Source organism: Oncorhynchus masou, unplaced genomic scaffold, assembly GCF_036934945.1.
Source record: "Oncorhynchus masou masou isolate Uvic2021 unplaced genomic scaffold, UVic_Omas_1.1 unplaced_scaffold_4709, whole genome shotgun sequence".
Taxonomy (NCBI): Eukaryota; Metazoa; Chordata; class Actinopteri; order Salmoniformes; family Salmonidae; genus Oncorhynchus; species Oncorhynchus masou.
The window spans coordinates 14,853-26,211 of NW_027011105.1; the positions used below are offsets into that span (position 1 = coordinate 14,853).

At 48.1% G+C, this 11,359-nt stretch overlaps 1 pseudogene; it reads right to left on the reverse strand.

Annotated features, from left to right (window-relative positions):
• Positions 1–4,584: 4,584 nt before the first annotated feature.
• On the reverse strand, positions 4,585–9,046 carry LOC135535279 (FMR1-interacting protein NUFIP1-like; annotated as a pseudogene).
• Positions 9,047–11,359: the final 2,313 nt, after the last annotated feature.

Consider the following 11,359-nt stretch of genomic DNA (forward strand, 5'->3'; position numbering starts at 1 on the left):
ACATGGCCCCAGTCTATTGTTTATTTGCGTTGTTTGAAACATATTTTTTTTTACTTGTTTTGTACATAATGTTGCCGCTACCATCTCCTATGACCGAAAATAACTTCTGAAAAACAGGACTGCGATTACTCACTACGGACTAGCAGAATCCTTTTTTCCCCTTTCATGACTCTGACTGACACGAAGGACACACTGCTTCCTCGGGGCCCCGATCACATGAAGAGGCGGCAGAGAAAGAGAGGCCGAAGGGCTGGCTGCCTTCTGAGAATTCGTAGGCGATCGAATAAACCCCCACTTCCTTCCATTCTGCTAGCAAACTCTTTGGACAATACAATCGATGAGTTACGCGGAAGATTAAACTAACAACGGGACATTAAAAACTAACAAGCATACAAAGCCCTATCTCCGTTTGGCAAATCTGACCATAATTCTATCCTCCTGATTCCTGCTTACAAGCTAAAATTAAAACAGGAAGCACCAGTGACAAGATCAATAAAAAAGTGGTCAAACGAAGCAGATGCTAAGCTACAGGACTGTTTTGCGAGCAGACTGGAACATGTTACGGGATTCTGCCGATGGCATTGTGGAGTACACCACATCAGTCATTGGCTTCATCAATAAGTAGATTGATGACGTCTTCCCCACAGTGACACAGGCAACACAGGCAACATCCGCGCTGAGCTAAAGGCAAGAGCTGCCGCTTTCAAGGAGCGGGACTCTAACCCGAAAGCTTAGAAGAAATACCGCTATGCCCTCCGACAAACCATCAAACAGGCAAGGCTTCAATACAGGCCCAAGATTGAGTCATACTACACCGGTTCTGACACTCGTCATATGTGGCAGAGCTTGCAAAACATTACAGACTACAAAAAGGAAAGCACATCTGAGAGCTGCCCAGTGACATGACCAGCCTACCAGACGAGCTAAACTACTCCTATGCTCGCTTCGAGGCAAATAACACTGAAACATGCATGAGAGCACCAACCGTTCCGGAAGACTGATCACGGTCTCTGCAGCCGATGTCAATAAGACCTATAAACAGATCAACATTCACAAGGCCGCAGGGCCAGACGAATTACCAGGATGTGTACTGCGAGCACGCTCTGACCAACTGGCAAGTGTCTTCACTGACATTTTCAAGCTCTCCCTGTCAGAGTCTGTAATACCAACATGTTTCAAGCAGACCACCATAGTCCTTGTACCCAAGAACACTAAGGTAACCTGCCTAAACGTCTACCGACCTGTGGCACTCACGTCTGTAGCCATGAAGTGCTTTGAAAGGCTGGTCATGGCTCACATCAACACCATCATCCCAGAAACCCTAGACCCACTCCAATTTGCATACCGCCCCAACAGGTCCACAGATGATGCACTCTTTTGCAGTCCACACTGCCCTTTCCCACCTGGACAAAAGGAACACCTATGTGAGAATGCAATTCATTGACTACAGCTCAGCGTTCAACACCATGGTGCCCTCAAAGCTCATCAATAAGCTAAGGACCCTGGGACTAAACACCTCCCTCTGCAACTGGATCCTGGACTTCCTGACGGGCCGCCCCCAGGTGGTAAGAGTAGGTAACAACACATCTGCCACGCCGATCCTAAACACAGGGGCCCCTAAGGGGTGCATGCTCAGTCCCCTCCTGTACTCCCTGTTCACTCATGACTGCACAGCCAGGCATGACTCCAACACCATCATTAAGTTTGCAGATGACACAACAGTGGGAGGACTGATCCCCGACGAGACAGCCTATAGGGAGGTCAGAGACCTGGCCGTGTGGAGCCAGGACAACAAAATCAAATCAAATTTATTTATATAGCCCTTCGTACATCAGCTGATATCTCAAAGTGCTGTACAGAAACCCAGCCTAAAACCCCAAACAGCAAGCAATGCAGGTGTAGAAGCACGGTGGCTAGGAAAAACTCCCTAGAAAAGCCAAAACCTAGGAAGAAACCTAGAGAGGAACCAGGCTATGTGGGGTGGCCAGTCCTCTTCTGGCTGTGCCGGGTAGAGATTATAACAGAACATGGCCAAGATGTTCAAATGTTCATAAATGACCAGCATGGTCGAATAATAATAAGGCAGAACAGTTGAAACTGGAGCAGCAGCACGGCCAGGTGGACTGGGGACAGCAAGGAGTCATCTTGTCATGTAGTCCTGGAGCATGGTCCTAGGGCTCAGGTCAGTTGAAACTGGAGCAGCAGCACGGCCAGGTGGACTGGGGACAGCAAGGAGTCATCATGTCAGGTAGTCCTGGGGCATGGTCCTAGGGCTCAGGTCCTCCGAGAGAGAGAAGGAGAGAATTAGAGAACGCACACTTAGATTCACACAGGACACCGAATTGGACAGGAGAAGTACTCCAGATATAACAAACTGACCCCAGCCCCCGACACATAAACTACTGCAGCATAAATACTGGAGGCTGAGACAGGAGGGGTCAGGAGACACTGTGGCCCCACCCGAGGACACCCCCGGACAGGGCCAAACAGGAAGGATATAACACCACCCACTTTGCCAAAGCACAGCCCCCACACCACTGGAGGGATATCTTCAACCACCAACTTACCATCCTGAGACAAAGCTGAGTATAGCCCGCAAAGATCTCCGCCACGGCACAACCCACGGGAGGGGGGGGCGCCAACCCAGACAGGATGACCACATCAGTGAATCAACCCACTCAGGTGACGCACCCCCTCCAGGGACGGCATGAGAGAGCCCCAGCAAGCCAGTGACTCAGCCCCTGTAATAGGGTTAGAGGCAGAGAATCCCAGTGGAAAGAGGGGAACCGGCCAGGCAGAGACAGCAAGGGTGGTTCGTTGCTCCAGAGCCTTTCCGTTCACCTTCCCACTCCTGGGCCAGACTACACTCAATCATATGACCCACTGAAGAGATGAGTCTTCAGTAAAGACTTAAAGGTTGAGACCGAGTTTGCGTCTCTGACATGGGTAGGCAGACCGTTCCATAAAAATGGAGCTCTATAGGAGAAAGCCCTGCCTCCAGCTGTTTGCTTAGAAATTCTAGGGACAATTAGGAGGCCTGCGTCTTGTGACCGTAGCGTACGTGTAGGTATGTACGGCAGGACCAAATCAGAGAGATAGGTAGGAGCAAGCCCATGCAATGCTTTGTAGGTTAGCAGTAAAACCTTGAAAGCATCCTGACTTGTTGCATCACTGCCTGGTATGGCAACTGCTCGGCCTCCGACCACAAGGCACTACAGAGGGTGGTGCAAACAGCCCAGTAAATCACTAGGGCCAAGCTTCCTGCCATCCAGGACCTCTATACCAGGCCGTGTCAGAGGAAGGCCCTAAAAATTGTCAAAGACTACAGCCACCCTAGTCATAGCCTGTTCCCTCCGATACCGCACGGCAAGCGGTACCATGACGCCAAGTCTAGGTCCATGAGGCTTCTAAACAGCTTCTATCCCCAAGCCATAAGACTCCTGAACACCTAATCAAATGGCTACCCAGACAACCCCCCGCTTTACACCACTGCTACTCTCATCTATGCAGTCACTTTAATAACTCTACCTACATATTACCTCAACTAACCGGTGTCCCCACACATTGACTCTATCGGTACCCCCTGTATATAGTCTCGCTATTGTTATTTTACTGCTGCTCTTTAATTGCTTGTTACTTCTCTTATTCTTATCTGTATTTTTTTTTAAACTGCATTGTTGGTTAGGGGCTCGTAAGCATTTCACTGTCAGGTCTGTTGTATCTGGCGCATGTGACTAATACAATTTTATTTGGATTTGACCATGTCCGTCCTCGCTCGTTCATCAACGTCTTAATCGAAATTTCGGTTTGCCTCTTATCATCCCCTTATGCCATAGTTTGTACATATCGAATGTCAGTAGAAACCACATTTGTTTAAGCAAGTCAGCCATATCAGCTATGTTTTTTGTAAGGCAGTAAATGAGGCTTGTTTGGTTCTAATTATTCAGAGTAAATAACTCACGGACACTAGAGAAGCTTAACGAAGTTTAATTCTTCCCCAAAGGGTCGTTACAGCTGAAATTCAGACAAAAACATGTTCCCACCATCACAAGTATATATACCCCACTTTGGACACTCCTCATTCTCTCCAATCCTTACATCTTATGGTTCCACAGGATGAGGGAAACGGGATACTAAACCCGTATTACTCCCTTCAGGGGATCTGACCTCTTGACCTCAACCCCTCCTTCGCCTAATCCACAGATGTCCATCCGCTTCCCTTATAGCAATCCTGTGATCTCCTTCTGTCCACCCAACACATTCCAAAGCCATCTGTCTTTCTACGGAGACCCATTACCTTCTGGCATAAACCCAGTCTCTTTTTATACACTATGCGTCTGATCTATCATGTCTTTAATATCTCAATGTTCAAAGTTTACCAGGAATCCAACAGGACGAATGAACCGTTTCGCTGCCAGACAAGGCTCCGCTGATAGTCAGGTGTAGCAGTGGTAAGGTGTTGGGACAGATTGACGTAGTCCCTAACAGTTTGTGGGCCCCGCTTGTCACCATTATAGTGCAATTAATGTATTGTTTAGTGTTGTGCATTGGCTTTGCTGGCAAGCATCTAAAAACTATCCCTCCTCCTTTGCCCCACCAGGATTTACATGCTGGGGTTGGACGGTCGACCACTGAAAGCCCTGATGCCCTACACTTCAGTGAAGCCCAATAGATAGTGTGTTAAGCTTTGGTTGACATTTGAAAAAGAAAGAAGTGGTAGTTATGCTGAGCTTATAAAAAATGTCCCTCAATTTACCTCCAAATGACTTTAGGACCATCAACTGTCTGAGCTCCCAAGGAAGTATCCAATCCACCAGAACCAGTGAGTTCAGATAATCTGTGCGAGGAGTCAGGGGGGTATCAGCTTGAGGTAGGCTATACCGTCCAAGTGTTGAAAAGTAAATATCTCCCATTTATAACACTGCACTAACAAATCAAAATGTTCTCCCAGTAAAGTGTAACCTGTGTGTTTGCTTGTTGACATCAGTCTCCTAACCTCTAACTCTGCTCTTGTTCTCCAGGACCTAGGGGTTCTGCCCAACACCCAGACCCAACTGATGTTCTCCAGGACCTAGGGGTTCTGCCCAACACCCAGACCCAACTGATGTTATCCAGGACCTAGGGGGTTCAACCCAACACCCAGATCCACCTGATGTCCTCCAGGACCTAGGGGTTCTGCCCAACACCCAGACCCAACTGATGTTCTCCAGGACCTAGGGGTTCTGCCCAACACCCAGACCCAACTGATGTTCTCCAGGACCTAGGGGGTTCAACCCAACACCCAGATCCAACTGATGTTCTCCAGGACCTAGGGGGTTCAACCCAACACCCAGATCCACCCGATGTCCTCCAGGACCTAGTGGTTCTACCCAACACCCACCCGATGTCCTCCGTTACCTGTTCTCCAGGACCTAGGGGTTCTACCCAACACCCACCTGATGTCCTCCGTTACCAGGGTTAGGGGTTCAATTAATTGTTGTATCCTAGGACACACAATAGATATACATTTCAACCACATGGGTGTACTAATGAGCTACGAGAGATAGAAAAAAAATGAATCATCATAAAGGAGGACTGAAATTAGATTATTTCACTGTAGACCAGGGCCTGTTCAAATAACAACATGACAAGCCCGTGTATGACTCAAACTGATAAGCATGTGAATGGAGTGAAAATTATCTGACTTCGTGATCTGTGAGATAAGTAACTTTAATATGGTCAAGCAGATTACATGTTTTCTTCTCTATTTACGAAACGTAGCAACGTTTAAGACACGGATGTCATGTTGTAATGTTAACAAGGTCCCCAAAAGTAGTTTGGGGGGGGGGGGGGGGCATTATTTGGCATGACAAGCCCTCAAAAAGTTCTACAGCTGAATCATTGAGAGCATGTTGACTGGCTGCGTCACTGCTTGGTATGGCAATAGCACGGCCTTCAATCGCATGGCGCTACAGAACGTGGTGGGACAGCGCAGTACATCACTGGGGCCAAGCTCCCTGCCATCCAGAACCTCTAGATCAGGTGGTGGTGAGGACAGCCCAGTACATCACTGGGGCCCAGCTCCCTGCCATCCAGAATCTCTATATCAGGTGGTGGTGAGGACAGCCCAGTACATCACTGGGGCCCAGCTCCCTGCCATCCAGAACCTCTATATCAGAGGGTGGTGCGGACAGCCCAGTACATCACTGGGGCCGAGCTCCCTCCATCCAGAACCTCTATATCAGGTGGTGGTGAGGACAGCCCAGTACATCACTGGGGCCCAGCTCCCTGCCATCCAGAACCTCTATATCAGAGGGTGGTGAGGACAGCCCAGTACATCACTGGGGCCCAGCTCCCTGCCATCCAGAACCTCTATATCAGAGGGTGGTGCGGACAGCCCAGTACATCACTGGGGCCGAGCTCCAGTCTGACACCAACAGGCTCCTGAACAGCTTCCATCCACATGCCATAAGACTGCTACATAGCTTACATGCATTTCGCTACACCCGCAATAACATCTGTAAACACGAGCATGTGACAAATACATTTGATTTGAAAAAGGACAAAGATGGTCCAAGAACTATCGATTTCCTGGGTTATATTCCCACAGTACAACAAGTCATTTATTTCCATGTTGAAAAAAGAAGAGTACAAATAAAATGCCAGAGGTAGTTGATGTTTCGATGAAAACATAAATGACTGTGGGAAATAACTCACCAACATCAGAGACAAGGTGAAAGGTCAAGGGGACTGTCTTGATTTAAGGGTTAAAGGCTCTGCATGGCCAATCCGATATGGCCGTACAGCATTTACTGCAATACGGCCTCTACAGAAGTCAGGGCATTCATACTTCAGAGCTGTTGTAAAGGAAGGAATTTTGTGTTTATACAGGGAGTCCCGCCCCCAACTACAGTCATCCAATTATGTCAAAAACGGAGCTATACAGAGCTCTGCATGGTTATAAAATTTGGAGGTGCCCGGCAATGCGGAGCTTGAGTTGGCCTCTGCAAGCCTCCGGAGGCTACGCAATTGTACGGAGCCTCCGGAACACATTTCTGGATCAAGAATAAATCTGCTTTTAGGGTGACAGTCTTGACTTAAGGGTTAGGGTGACAGTCTTGACTTAAGGGTGATAGTCACCCTGACCCTTCAATCAAGACTTCAGGGACTTGGGTCTCCCAGACTTCATCATCATAGTTGGGGATGGAGTTCTGGGAGTGGTCTTCAGGGTGACCATCTCCATAATTAGCATTCACAGCCAAGTCCATTGGGGTTTCCTGGAGGGGATGTGACTGTGAGCCGGCTGGTCCACTCTGTGTGTTCTCCTCCATGCTCTGGTCTTGTCCCACTTGTTGGGCTACAGACTGCTCAGCCACAGTCCCCAGGACCTCAGGGTTATTCAGCGGAGTTATGACATCAGGGCTTGAGGCTGCACCTCCTCAGGATGGACATCTTCACCATTCACAATGTCCACCTCTGAAGGTCCCTGACAGACTGGTGGTTTCTGGGTACCTTCTAGTGATGACCTTACCTGGTCACCTTTTTCATCTGGCCCAACCACAGAGGTAGCTGGGAGTAGAGCCCTCAGATCATCTGCTCTCACTTCCTGTGTCTGGAGGTCAAGGTTAGGGTCATCTGTGGTCACCGTTCTACCCGAGTTCCCCCTGGTCCAGAGTTTGACCCTCCAGTACAAAGAAGTTGTTTCGGACAATGTAGCGAACACACTGCAGGAGCACGTTCCTCTCATGGCGGATGTCTGGGGCCAGTAACTGTAAAGGTCAGGGGTCATAGAACAATTCAGCAGGTAGAAAAAAATGCTAACTACATTCACAATACAGACTTGAAAATGTTTAACTTTTATCTCAACCGATTTGTAAAATCAGTTGTGCCTTGATGCTTCTTTCCCGGTGTCTTACCATCTCAAGCAGAGTGGCGCGGCGCTGTTGGGGGGTGTCCATGTTGTTTCGTCCTCCTCTCGCTCCTCTTCCTCTCCCCCGACTAGGTCTATGAGGACCAGACCCAGGCTGTGGTTCCCGGGGGGGCTCAGGGTAGAGTCTCTTAGCCCCAGATGAAGCACTGTTCTGGGGCTTGGCTGGCAGAGCCTTCAGCATTGCCTGGTTCTCCTTCAGCAGCTGACTGGTCCTCTGGATGGGCAGGACTGAGACACCACTAACTTTACATCTCAACGTGTTGAATAACGAAATATAATGAAAGTTGAAATATTAAAGCTAAAACAGTGGAATCATTGGTGACGTCTTCTGTTTGTTGCCTCCACACACAGAAAACAAGCCTCCATACGGGGAAAACAGACAGCTGACATTTAAAGCTCACCTTGTGGTTCCTGGTCACTGTCGCTGTCGGTCATGGAGCCGTAGCTGGCCATCAGAGATCCCAGCCCTGATGTCATTTGTTTAGGGGCCACAGTCACCCCACCTCCACTGACTGGCTCCTCTGTATCAGAGTCTGCAGGGGTCAGAGTAAACAGGGGTTGTGTATACAGGAACAGACATTAGGACCTTTAAAAAGCTTGTCTCTGGCAGGTTCCTGGATCCCTGACTGACCTGGGTCGCTGTTGGCAAGAGCCCCCAGTGGGTCTCCCTCCCTGGGGTACTGAGTGAGGGGTGGAGGCCTCTCCATGGGGGGTTGAGGCGGTCTCTCTGACGGATGAGGACCTGGTCTGGCCCATCTGCCCCTCTGGAACCTTCCACCACGCTGTCCACGACCTCTACCACTCATCCTCCTGACAACAGAACACACAGCATGTTGTAGCATGGCCTTAATGGTTCAGCTAATATCGGTCCCAACTATTCCGTGGAGGAAACTTGTGCATCAGTACAATATCATCCTGTTGTATTTGTAACCTAACTTGTACCAACCAATAAAAACAAATAAAAATGTAGGAAGAAGTACCCAAACTGAGCAGTTTCCAGCACCGCTCCAGTCTCCTCCCTGGCATCCATCACCTTCCTTCTCTTCTCCACATTCACCAGGGTCGGGTAGTTCCTGTACAGACAGAGACAAAGCTCTGATGTGTGCTTTCTGATAGTGTCACGTGACCTTGAAATTACTAAAAGGTGTCCGCAAGGGTTGTGTCACGCCCTTGTCGAAGTATATTGTGTTTGTCTTTATTTATTTGGTCAGGCCGGGGTGTGACATGGGTTTATTGTGGTGTGTTTTGTTAGGTATTGGGTGTGTGGCTTAGTGGGGGTATCTAGCATAGTCTATGGCTGTCTGGAGTGGTTCTCAATCAGAGGCAGGTGTTTATCGTTGTCTCTGATTGGGAACCATATTTAGGCAGGCATATTCTTTGAGTATTTCGTGGGTGATTGTTCCGGTCTCTGTGTTTATGTTCACCAGATAACCTATACAGCCTTTCACGCATTTATTGTTTTGTTTAGTTATTTCATGTCGAGTTCATTTATTAAAGAACATGAATAACCACCACGCTGCATTTTGGTCCGCCAGACGAAAGCCGTTACAGGTTGATTTTGGGACCCATCCTCTTTACTATTTATATTAATAATATATCTGCAAATAAACTAACATTAATCTATATGCTGATAACACTATTGGCCCTGCTGCTGACCAGGCTGTTAGAGCATCAGATTTGGTTACCTTGCAGAAAGCCCTTGTGGATTTAAAATGGGTCCTTCATGCGGCGGAAAAAATTAAATACATCCTGTTTTTTCTCATTGAGATATTTCAGATGGTTTACACATTTATGTGATGGTCCTCTCATTGAGCAGGTTCCCAACCATAAATATTTGGGCTTTTGGATTAGCAAAAATGTAAAAAATAAAAAGACAGACAGATGAGCTGGTAAAGCTGAGCTTCAAGGCTTTTAGAACTAGACCAGGCCTCTCCCTAAACAGAAAGCAGACACTCAGCGTTCCTGCAGCCCCTTAGACCAGGCCTCTCCCTAAACAGAAAGCAGACACTCAGCGTTCCTGCAGCCCCTTAGACCAGGCCCTCCCTAAACAGAAAGCAGACACTCAGCGTTCCTGCAGCCCCTTAGACCAGGCCTCTCCCTAAACAGAAAGCAGACACTCAGCGTTCCTGCAGCCCCTTAGACCAGGCCTCTCCCTAAACAGAAAGCAGACACTCAGCGTTCCTGCAGCCCCTTAGACCAGGCCTCTCCCTAAACAGAAAGCAGACACTCAGCGTTCCTGCAGCCCCTTAGACCAGGCCTCTCCCTAAACAGAAAGCAGACACTCAGCGTTCCTGCAGCCCCTTAGACCAGGCCTCTCCCTAAACAGAAAGCAGACACTCAGCGTTCCTGCAGCCCCTTAGACCAGGCCTCTCCCTAAACAGAAAGCAGACACTCAGCGTTCCTGCAGCCCCTTAGACCAGGCCTCTCCCTAAACAGAAAGCAGACACTCAGCGTTCCTGCAGCCCCTTAGACCAGGCCTCTCCCTAAACAGAAAGCAGACACTCAGCGTTCCTGCAGCCCCTCATCATGAGACTTCCCATTTACCAGAATGCAGCAGCCACTACTCTAAAACTCTGCAGTGTTCACATTTTTATTTTACCAGGTAAGTTGACTGAGAACACAGGTTTAATACTCATTGTTATGTTCCCCAGTTTATGTGTTGTAGTTAGTGTATTTGCATGTGTTTATTTTAGGAAATGGTTTCCTGAAATCCCTCAAACAGCTGATTGGTCGACTCCATGGCGATTGGAGAGCTGACCCCACCTCCTCGTCAAGATGCAGACGGACCACCCCTTTGTATTTTGGTTAGGGCACCAGGTGGTGCTAAATTAGGTAAGTAGTGGGTAGGCAGGTAAGATAGGAGAGGGGGGCTTTGAGATTTACTTCCTTTGCTTTGGTTCCGTCCAGCCCCTTTTCCCCATATTACCGTGTGAAGGAATAAAGTCCTGGTAAACGGTACCACATTCTGCCTGTTGTCATTCTTTCTTGCACCTACAGTCCAAACCCTTTCACTTCACGGAGAGTTTAGTTGTAGCAGGGTGTTGCGTTCCCTCTTCATAGAGGCGTGCGTAACACTCATCAATGCATCATTTATCAGCTGGTCAGCTGAACCTCAAATTCCAGTAGTTTAGAAAGCTGATGAGGAATAGATTCACTCTGGTTTGTGAGTGTTTTGGTTGATTGTAATAATTTGTGTTATTGAAAAGTCGTGAATCTTAAACGGCTGTGTCTGTTTTACTGAATGATGTTAAATTGTTTGTTCCCAGGTCACCATTGAGAATGAGAACCTGATCTCCCCTGAAAAATACCCACTACAAAAATACCTTTAAAGCTAACAAAACACCTATACTGTATATGCTTCTATAGACAGCTAAACAAACTGGAACAAAAACACCCTACTTTCGGAAAATATTCAGACCCCTTGAATTTTACATGTTACGTTACAAAATT